The sequence below is a fragment of the Schistocerca cancellata genome, chromosome 8 (assembly GCF_023864275.1).
Source record: "Schistocerca cancellata isolate TAMUIC-IGC-003103 chromosome 8, iqSchCanc2.1, whole genome shotgun sequence".
NCBI lineage: Eukaryota > Metazoa > Arthropoda > Insecta > Orthoptera > Acrididae > Schistocerca > Schistocerca cancellata.
The window spans coordinates 207,838,351-207,850,547 of record NC_064633.1 but is presented as its reverse complement, the minus strand read 5'-3'; positions in this window follow the sequence as shown (position 1 = coordinate 207,850,547).

The following is a 12,197-nucleotide window of genomic DNA, read 5'->3' as shown; positions in this document are numbered from 1 at the left end:
AAACTCTGACCATAATTTATTGGTTATGAACTGTATGCTAAAACTTAAGAAGTTGCAAAACAGTAGGAAATTAAGGAGAAGGGATCTTGGGGATCTGGGTAAGTTGAAAGAACCAGAGATTAATAAGAGTTTCAGAGGGAGTGTTGACCAATGTTTGACTCAAACAGGGTAAGTGTATGCAGCAGAAGACAAACTGGTATCTTTGAGAGATGAAATAGTTAAGGCAAAATATGATCAAACAGGTAAAAAGGCAAGGCCCAGTAGAAATCTTTGGATAATGCATAAGATGTTGAATTTAATTTACAAAAGGCAAAAATATAAAAGTGCAGCAAATGAAGCAAACAAAAGGGAATACAGACGTCTAAAAAATGAGACTGGCAGAAAGTGCAAATTCACTAAGTAGGAATGGCTAGAGGACAAATGCAAGGCTTCTGAAGCATGTATAACAAACAGAAAGATAGATCCAATGTACTGGAAGATTAAAGAGACCTTCAGAGAAAAGAATAGCAACTGTATGAATATTAAGACCTCAGATGGCAAGTCAGCACTAAGCAAAAAAGGAAAGCTGGAAGGTGGAAGGAATATGTAGAGAAGTTCTATGGGGGAAGTGAATTTGAAGACAGTATTAAGAAAGGGAAGAGGAAGCAAATGAATTCCCTCAAAACTATTGAGATATTTGGGACAGACAGCAACAACTAAACTTTCCCAACTGGTGTACAAGATGTTTTAATGGGCAAAATAACCTCTAATAATTCCCATTTCAAAGAAGATAGGTGCTAGCAGACGTGGATATTACCAAACTATCAGTTTAATAACTCAAGGTTGCAAAATACTGACAATATTTATAGAATAATGGAAAAACTGGTAGAAGCCAACTTCAGGGAAGGTAGTTTCTGGAGACATGTGGGAACATGTAAGGTGATACTGACCCTATGAGTTATCTTAAATGAAAGATTAAAGAAAGGCAAACCTACATTTATATCATTTACAGATTTAGGGAAAGCTTTTGACAAAGTTGAGGAATACACTCTTCAAAGTTCTGAAGGTAGTAGGGATAAAGTAAATGGAGCAAAAGGTTACATAAAGAAGTATAGAAAGCAGATTGCCGTTATAAGAGTCAAAGGACATAAAAAAGAAGCCATAGTTGAGGGGGGAGTGTAACAGCTTTGTAGCCATCCCCAATGTTATTCAATCTGTGCATTGAGTAGGCAGTACAGCTAAACAAAAAAATGGAGAAGTAATTAAAATTCAATGAGAAGAAACAAAAACTTTGTGGTTTGCCAGTAACATTACAGTTCCATTATAGACAGCAAGAAACTGGGAAGAGCAGTTGAATGGAGTGAATAGTGCTTGAAAAGGGATTATACACTCCTGGAAATGGAAAAAAGAATACATTGACACCGGTGTGTCAGACCCACCATACTTGCTCCGGACACTGCGAGAGGGCTGTACAAGCAATGATCACACGCACGGCACAGCGGACACACCAGGAACCGCGGTGTTGGCCGTCGAATGGCGCTAGCTGCGCAGCATTTGTGCACCGCCGCCGTCAGTGTCAGCCAGTTTGCCGTGGCATACGGAGCTCCATTGCAGTCTTTAACACTGGTAGCATGCCGCGACAGCGTGGACATGAACCGTATCTGCAGTTGACGGACTTTGAGCGAGGGCGTATAGTGGGCATGCGGGAGGCCGGGTGGACGTATCACCGAATTGCTCAACACGCGGGGCGTGAGGTCTCCACAGTACATCGATGTTGTCGCCAGTGGTCGGCGGAAGGTGCACGTGCCCGTCGACCTGGGACCGGACCGCAGCGATGCACGGATGCACGCCAAGACCGTCTCCATGAAGCTGGGCTACGGTCCCGCACACCGTTAGGCCATCTTCCGCTCACGCCCCAACATCGTGCAGCCCGCCTCCAGTGGTGTCGCGACAGGCGTGAATGGAGGGACGAATGGAGACATGTCGTCTTCAGCGATGAGAGTCGCTTCTGCCTTGGTGCCAATGATGGTCGTATGCATGTTTGGCGCCGTGCAGGTGAGCGCCACAATCAGGACTGCATACGACCGAGGCACACAGGGCCAACACCCGGCATCATGGTGTGGGGAGCGATCTCCTACACTGGCCGTACACCACTGGTGATCGTCGAGGGGACACTGAATAGTGCACGGTACATCCAAACCGTCATCGAACCCATCGTTCTACCATTCCTAGACTGGTAAGGGAACTTGCTGTTCCAACAGGACAATGCATGTCCGCATGTATCCCGTGCCACCCAACGTGCTCTAGAAGGTGTAAGTCAACTACCCTGGCCAGCAAGATCTCCGGATCTGTCCCCCATTGAGCATGTTTGGGACTGGATGAAGCGTCGTCTCACGCGGTCTGCACGTCCAGCACGAACGCTGGTCCAACTGAGGCGCCAGGTGGAAATGGCATGGCAAGCCGTTCCACAAGACTACATCCAGCATCTCTACGATCGTCTCCATGGGAGAATAGCAGCCTGCATTGCTGCGAAAGGTGGATATACACTGTACTAGTGCCGACATTGTGCATGCTCTGTTGCCTGTGTCTATGTGCCTGTGGTTCTGTCAGTGTGATCATGTGATGTATCTGACCCCAGGAATGTGTCAATAAAGTTTCCCCTTCCTGGGACAATGAATTCACAGTGTTCTTATTTCAATTTCCAGGAGTGTAGATGAGCATCAACAAATGTAAAATAACAGTAATGGAATGTAGTCAAATCAAATCAGATGATGCCGAGGCAATTGGATTAGAAAGTGGGCACTGAAAGTAGTAGATGAGTTTTGCTATTTGGTTTGGAAACTACCTTATGATGGCCAAATTAGAGAAGATATAAAATGCAGAGGGGCTATAGCAAGGAATTTGTTAACAATGAATACAAATTTAAGTGCATCACTGTACACTATCATTCACATACATTAATGTGAACTCCTGTCAAAACCCTGAATATTCACCACTTTTAGGGCAGACCACTGTGAGATGTGCAGAAGGAATCAATGATGTTCTGGAAGATCCTGACAGGGATGTAGAGCCATGCCAACTCTAATGCCATGTCCAGCTATGCTAGATTATTAAGTTGAGAATCCATGGTGTGAACAGCCCAGTTGAGATGGTCCCATAGATTCTTGATTGGTTTTAAATCCAGGGAGTTCGGTGGCCAGAGAAGTATGGTAAACTCATCCTTTTGCTATCTGAACCACACAGGTACACCATGAGCTATGTGACATGTTGCACTGTCCTGCTGATAGATGCCATCATGTCGAGGAAAAATAAACTGCAGCTAGATGTGAACATGGTACCCAAAGATAGATGCATACTTGCCTTGATCCATTCCGCCTTCCAGAATGAGGAGATTGCCTACAAAAGTCATGAATACACTCCCTAAATCATAATGCTCTCTCCTCCAGCCTGGATCTTCCTGACGATAGTTGCAGTGTGTTTGCTTTCAGATATTTCACAATGCTGTAGCATAAAACATGATTCATATGAAAAGGCCACCTGTCACTCTCAGTGGCAGTACTGGCGCGCAATTTACAGCCTATGTTGCCAATGAACAGCAGTCAGAAAGGTGTATGAGGCAGGCACCTGCTGCAGAGGCACGTATGCAGTAATGTTCACTGAATGATAGGGAGACACTTTTGGTGGCCCTTGGGTCATCTGGGCAGTCACCTGCTCAACAGTTGCACATCTTTTCACCCATACACATCTCTACAGCTGTCATTCACCCCTGTCATCTATGGTCCTGGCACATCACAGTTACCTTGGCATAGGTTTCGAATAGTGCCGTTTTGCCATGCACAGTATACTTTAACATGATGGCACATGAACAGTGAACAAACTTAGCCATTTCAGAACTGTTTCCACCCTTTATATGTCCAATGAATCACTTCATTTCCGCATTATGAAAATGACTACACTGTTTTCTGTGTACTCTTGTCATTCTTTATACTCTCTCCACTACTAGTGCTGTCACCTGCTGTCTACGAGTGGTTATTACACATTGACATCGAACGTTAGTGGCTGTCACATTAATGTGACCAGACCGTGTATTAGGCACCCGTAATCACATGCAAGTTACATAATGAACAACATGATGATTACATGGGTGATAGAAGAACTTTGCAGATTAGTAGGGCTGCTGAGGATGATTTTGATATAAATAGAAGAGCCTTACATAAGCAACAGTACAATGTAAATATTAAGAAATTTTTGATAGAATGTAAATAACTTAAGAAGTAAAGAATAACAAAAGCATTGAAATGTTGACAGGCACACACAAAAGACAAGAAAACTTAGGGGTGGATAGCTAGCAGCTCAGAGGGAGGCAGAGGTTTACTAGCTAGGAATGCAGAAGGGAGGGTGGCAGGTGCATGCGCTTGGCATGTGACAGACAGGTATCAGAGCTGGTGATGTGTGGCGCACTATGAAGTTAGTGTAGATTGGGAGGGATGACAGGACAGAGGAAGAGGAAACCATTGGGTACAGGCTGTGAGGACAGTGGGTTAGTGGCAATTCAGTTTGGGAGGGTTACAGGACAAATGGACATATTCCAAGGATAACTCCTATCTGTGCAGTTCATAAAAGCTGGTAGCAGAGGGAAGGATCCAGATGGCCAAGGTTGAGAAGTAGCAATTCAAATTCCGAATGTTGTCCTTAGCTGCATGTTGCACTGGAGTAACTGAGCCGTATCCTTTACCATAAGAAACCACTTCGTTTACAAGCCACAAGTGGCCTATCAGGACCATCCGACCGCCGTGTCATCCTCAGAGGATGATGCGGATAGGAGGGGCATGGGGTCAGCACACCGCTCTCCCAGTTGTAATGATGGTATTCTTGACCAAAGCCGCTACTATTCGGCATCACGAGGCTGAATGCACCCCGAAAAATAGCAACAGCGCATGGCGGCCTGGATGGTCACCCATTCAAGTGCCGACCACACCCAAAAGCACTTAACTTCGGTGATCTCATGGGAACCAGTGTATCAGTATCCTTTAGCATGGTTTTGATTATCTATTCTGTCTGGAAATCAGGGACATCCTCCCCGAGATCTTTCCTACATGTCCTAAAGTGGCATTCTGCCACCCACCCAACCTTGATCTATCCCTACGCTACTCCCCTTTATAACTTCCTGACAGGGTTCACATCCCTGTGGAAGACTCAGGTGCAAGATCTGCCCAGTCCATTCCACCAGCTCTTCGTACTCCAACTCTGTCACAGGCACATCCTGTCCCATGACAGGCACAGTTACCAACTCTGCTGCAATCACTGGAAAATTTCTTATGACAATTTCTTATGACAACCAATTAACTGTATACTAGGATGAATGGTCACCATCAGACTGTGGCCGAGAACAAAGTTGACGATCTAGTGGCATAACATGCAGCTGAGCATAACGTGCTTGATTTTAGTGGTTGCTTCACAACCCGGGCCGCCTGGGTCCTTACCTCTACTGCCAGCTTTTCTGAACTAGAGAGATGAGAGTTATCCTTGCAACATATCCTTCACTCCCATTAACCCGCCTGGCCTCAGTCTTAATTTGTACACAGTCCCCACACCGTCCACCCAACAGTTTCCCCTTCCTCTGTCCTGTCAGCCCTACCCATTACATGTCACCTTCATCATGCACTATATCCCACCAGTTCTGGTACATGCTGATGCCTAGCCTGTGCACCTGCCATTCCTCCCTCCCACATTTCTAGCCACCAAACCTGCTGCCTCCCTCTGAGCTGCTAGCTTCCCACTTCTCTCTCTCTCTAGCCACCCACCCGACACGACCCCTATGCCACCCTAATCCAACTGCCAAAAATGCAATCTCGGCATTATGTGCCCAGCAGGCATTTATTCGGTAAGTTATCTCCTTCACTCCCAAATTATTTGAATAGTGTACTGTATTATTCCCAATAACAACTATAATGATGGTTGATGCTATGACAGTGATCATAGTGCTGACAAACAAATTTGCCACAGAAAGAATCCGTGGTTGGAATGTAAGTCAGAGCATCACCATATGTCTACACTGCCATTCCATATGCTGACTGTCCAGTCAGTAACACTTCTATTGCAACTGCTTTTGATGTGAAGCATACAGATTGGAGTCTTCTAGCTTGAGTAATAGAGGCATTTACATTGCTAGCTGGAGATGGACTTGGTCTGAATGCTTTTGTGGGATACAGAGTCTAAGATTTCCAGGTAGAATTGTCACACAGAACCACACTAACACTATCATTTATCAGTTTGGCTAGCCCATTTTCTTTTCTTTATGTGGTGCTTTCCAAATATGAGGGGGATAAGGTGAGGGTGACAGGAAACACTTCGACTGCTTCATTTTTGCAGCAAGAGATTTACTTCAATGCCTGAATCGTCTTTCTCTGAACTACTGGGTACTTTTGGCATAGGTAAGTTCTAAGATTTGTTCTTCCATGCGACACTGTGCTGTGTTGGGTTTCCAGTGCCATAGGTAGCTAAGGCATATGCACTGTACAAGTGGTTTTTGGCGCTGGCACTGTAGAGCAGCCACTACTGTCACCGATAGCTGTGGAGCAGATTTTATAGCAGATTAACTCTTAAACTGATGCTCTTGCATTGGTAGCTGGTCATTCTGACGTATTGGGTAGGTGCATAAGTTTGTAGCGCACTTCCACAAGTGTAATAAACACAAAAGATAGACAAGATAAACAAAAAGATAAGAGATAAACACAAAAGATAAATCATCAATTTTCCTACACTATATACAACAGTCTGCAACTGCTGGGTTAACTTTTTGATTCTATGGCTGTAGAACTCATGTGGTTTTGAGGCAAATCAATCACTGAGCCACATTTGGAGCACATTTTCATTCGGAAAGGAAGGTCCTTGAAGGTTGTTCAATAGAGTGTGGAGAAGGTGAAAATCTGATGGCACAAGATCAGGTGAATGACGTGTGTGTGGAATGACTTCCCAACTCAACTCCTGTATAGTGTTTTTTGTCAGTCTAGCAGAATGCAAGCAGGCATTATTGTGGAGTAGCACCACTTCATGTGTTCTTCCTCATTGTTCTCCTTAGACTGCCTCTGCAAGATGTCTAAGTTGTTGACAATAAATGTGAGCAGTGATACTTACACCTCAGGAATGCAGTTCATAGTACACCATACTGTCGCTCTTTCATCATATGTGTAACATTATATTTATGGATATGTGCAAGTCTTTGTATGCCGATTTGCTGTTTTGTTTAGGCTCAACCATTCATTTCTTTTCCTTATGTTAGCATAAAGATACCATTTCTCATCATCAGTAATGATACAGGATAGGTATGGTCTGTGTTGTTTATGAGCCAAATGATGAGCAAACAGATATGCACATATGGCCATGCACTGATTTTTGTGATTTTGGCTTTGAGCATAAACCCAATTTTTGAACCTTCCTCATTGCATGCAAATGCTACACGATGATGGAATGATCACAGTTCATCGCATCTGCCATTTCCTGAGTACAGTGACAGGGGTAATTGTGGACTAATGTGTTTAAATGATCCTTGTCAAGCCACAAACATCTTTCTGAGCATGGAGAGCCACTAATGTCAAAATGATCTTTCCTGAAATGAAAAAAATACTTTCTTGTAGTGCTCTGTCTAAGGGTATTATCCCCACACACAGCTCAAATGTCTCTGGCTGCATCTGCTGCTGTCACCCCTCTACTGAACTCAAACAGAAGAAAGTTCCCATTTCTCCAAGTGGCACTCCACTTTCTAGTGTGCAGAGCTGCACTCATTATCTCCAAATACCTAAGTGACAATATGTAACCTCAAATTGCAACAGTGAACCACAAATAAAAAATGAGAATTGATAAATGAACCCATAGCAACTGGAATACCGCCCCACTAAACAACAATGCTAAGAATTTGTGCACCTACCTCTGCCAAGTAAAGTGACAAAATATGAACGTTGTACTGTCTTAGATATCTCCTTTGTTCTGATTGCTGAGGTGAATTAAGGAAACAATAGGAAAGATGTATCAGGATGGACAGATGTGCATTTCAACCCTGCTTCTTCTAAATATTTGTTCAGTGTTCTAACTACTGTGTCACCTTGACTGGTCCAACGGTATTGACTTGTCCAACGCGTTACACATACACTGCTTTTGTAGAAAGGAGGACTAATAAAAACACAATACAATGCACTTTATTTGGTGATAGTATTTTCCAAAGATACAAAGCAGAAAATAGTGGAAGTCTTGGTACACCTTATCTAAAGTAATGAACAGGGTTAGTGATGTCTTTTGAAAATCACTGCTAACGACAAGTCAGCACGGTATAACTTCCTCCAGAAGCAAAATGAGACAGTGTGAAAATGGTCTCACCATTGTTGCAAAAGATCAAATTCACTCCGTCAAGTACCAAGGTCCCCCAGTCATTTCTTTCAGTCAGTAAGATCCTTTATTGCAGTAATTCAATTCACAACAACAAATCATACAAGGCAGCATACTGTAACATACTGTGCTGTTTAACTGCAGCTACAAAATGCAAATATTAAATTTCCAAATTTCCCTTTCTGCCAAGATGACAGACTTGTCCATTCTCGCAGCTTGAAGTTGCTTGTTTAAGACACAATAGTTTTATGTGTGGCGCACACACACACACGCGCACACACACACACACACACACACACATACACACACACAATCAAAAAATTCTGGAACATTCATAATTTTGCACCAATGGTGTGTTGGAGTGAAATGTGGTTGGCATCCTTGCACATGCCTGTGTTTAATGCGTGACTGCCGGAAGTTTCATTGTTGTATGTTTGCTAGTTACCATTTAGTTCTGTATTGAGTACAACATTGTGTCGCACAGTTTGTGAAGTTCGAGATGGCAGGGTTAGAGGAGCAACACGTCTGCATTAAATTTTGCATGAAACTCAAGAAACCCTTTACAGACACACACCAAATGATGCAGAAAGCCTACAGCGACGAGTGCTTAAGCAGTACCAGGTGGTTCACACCATTGAAAAATGGCAGACGGAAGTTAAAAGATGACCCTTTTTCAAGACACCCTTCAGTGTCTACTGACAACGGTCATATCAGGAACATAAACGAAATTGCACGTGTCAATGGAAGAGTGACTGTCTGAGAGATTGTAGAAGAACATAACATTTCAGTTGGATCATGTCACAAAATTCTGACACAGCATCTTGGAATGCATCATGTTGCCACCAAGTTTGTCCCACGGCTCACGAGTCAAAACCAGAAAGTCCTCTGCCTTGCAATCTGTGAAGAGCTTCTGGATCATGCAAATGAGAACAAGATGTTCCATAAGAAAATCATAACTGGTGATGAAATGTGGGTCTATGGTTATGATGCTGAGACAGATGTTTAATCTTCATAACGGATTGGGAAAGGTCCTCCAAGACCAAAAAATGCTCATCAGGTCAGCTCAAAAGCCAAAGCTATGATGATAGTTTTCTTTGACTTTGAAGTATTGGATCATCATGAATTCATGCCACAGGGACAAATTGTTAAATGATGGTACTATCAGGATGTGTTGCGATGACTGCAAAAAAAATGTGAGAAGGAAAAAGCCAGAAATGTGGCAAGATAATTCATGGCTTTTGCATCACGATAACGCACCTGCACATTCATCCCTGTTTGTACGTCACTATTGCACAAAAAATGAAATCCCTGCGCTGCCTCATCCTCTGTACTCTCCAGATCTACCCCCCGTCGACTTTTTTTATTTCCGAAGTTGAAAGTCCCATTGAAAGGATGAAGTTTTTCAAGGATAGTTGAGGTAATAGAAAATTAACAGGCAGCACTTTGCACTATCCAGAAAGAGGTGTACCAAAACTGCTTCCAAAAGTGGAAAAGGCATTGGGAGCGGTGTATCAATTGTGGAGCAGAGTATTTCGAAGGAGACCATGCACAATAAGTAAAAGGCAGGCATAGAAAAAATTTTTAGACAAAGTTCCAGAATTTTTTGAACAGACCTCGTATGTATGAGACAATAAAGGACTGCAAGAAACTACCCGAGCTACTAACAGAAAATGAGGATGATTTTTTAATACAAGGATCTAATGATGAATATTGTAATAATACTGAACAGGCTGTTAGGGTAACAATGATAGCCCTAAACATTCCAACAAATGTAAACATCATCCTCTCAAGTGTGCACACATTATATGATTTAATTCCTACTTCATCTATTAACAAAGAAATTGTGAGCACTAATAGGAAACTACAAAAAATCTGTAAGTGTTTCCAAATACATGGTCCAGCCACATTAATGTGACCACCACCTATGAACAATACCAACATGCAAAAGCCACTCAGGCAATGCAGGTGGTGGCACTAGCAGTGGAGGGTATATAAAGCACATTGGCAAGGGGGGAGGGGACGTGGAAAATAGTGCAGTTGTTGTGGTAATGTGCAAAAGGGGGTAATTTATCTGACATCCAAATGCATGTGGTCATTGGCTAAGGTGTTAACCCCAATTGCATACATGATCGCAACAGTGGCCAACATCTATGAATTGGTTTTTGTAGAATGAAACTATGGTGTTGTGTCTCTCAACTAGCAACTGACAGGGAGAAACATTTTTTTTCCTCCCCCTTTTTTTTTTTGCATCTGCAGGTGTTCTGTTTTATTACATAAGAGAATGGCCAAAGTCCCTCAAACCTTCATGGACATACAAAAGCTTTGGAAACTTTTTGTGTGCCACCATGATTAAAGTGTATTGTGCGTGGCAAAATGGCACCAAGGCACCTGTAGTGCACCATAGACAATAGATGACATGAGTGAATGATGGCTGCTGGGATGCGTATGGGAAAACAGACATGCAACTGTTGAACAACTGACTGTCCAGATGGATCAAGGGGCTACCAACAGCATCTCCTCTACAACCGTTCAGTGAACGTTGCTGTGTACGAGGTTCCGCAGCAGGTTCCGGTTCGTGCACCCTTGCTGACTGCTGTTCATTGACAATGAAGCCTGGAATTTGCTTGCCAGTATCGCATTCAGACATACATTGAACAGGGAGAGATGAGTACGCCTTATGCTCCATCGGACAGACGGCGCTTCATCGGACAGATGGCCGATGATGTGTACAACCCTGCAACCAATGTCAGAAGGGTCCAGTCCAGAGGAGTGGGTGTTACGGATTGGGAATGCTCTCGAGGCATTCCCTGCATAATCTCGTCATTCCGGAAGGCACAATGGATCGACAGAAGCGTGCATTTACGATTAGGGACCACGTCCACCCCTACACACAGTTTGTTTTTACTTTGGCACCATGGAATTTACCAGCAGGACAATGCAACATGTCTCACAGCTTGCAGTGTACTTGTGTGGTGTGAAGAGCTCCCCAGATTTAAACCTAGTCACAAATCTGCAGGAGAACCTCGTCATCGACCCTCGACTGATAAACCTACCACAGCTGGCCATGGTACTGGAGTCAGCATTGCTCCGCATCCCTAGTGGTACATTTCAGTACCTTATTTACCGGTAGTCTCTTCCTGCAGGTCCACCTTGCAAAAGGTAGTTATTCAGGTTCCTGACAATTGAATTAATGTGAGTGGGCTGTACATTGTTTCTTGAATGTCATGTCCTTGAAAGAGCTCATTACATCAGGCATGACATGCACTTAAACAACAAGGGATAGTGATTTACACATCAGCCAAGAACACATCAGTTGTAGAAAACAGTTCACAAATTGCCCTAAAAATTGAAATACAAGGACAGTCAAAAACTCTCATGCTAAGAGTGGGAAGGAGAAAAATGATTCTTCATTTTGCCAACAAGAGGAAACATAAGGTCTGTCCAAAACATTCTTCAATGCTTAAATTGTGATCTTACCATTAATAGTAATAGACATTTAGAGGAAGTGACATTTACAGCATCAACCGTAATTCCACCAACAACAAATGAACAGCAGACAGTTCAAATGAAAGTGTGTTGAGCAGAAGAAATGCTGGGCTTATATTTATAGGATTGGAGAAGAAAAAGCCAGCATGATATGGGGTGTTAATTATCTACTCCCTCCTGTTTTGACACAAATTCCACTGGATTCTCAATCAGATAAGAACAGCATTATTAGAATAAAGAAGCAACAAGAAAGCATATGTAGATTATTGGCAACATATGAAATTATCACCAAAATATTATGTAATTATAAATGTGTGTATGACTAGTTATAAAAACTACACAAAATATGA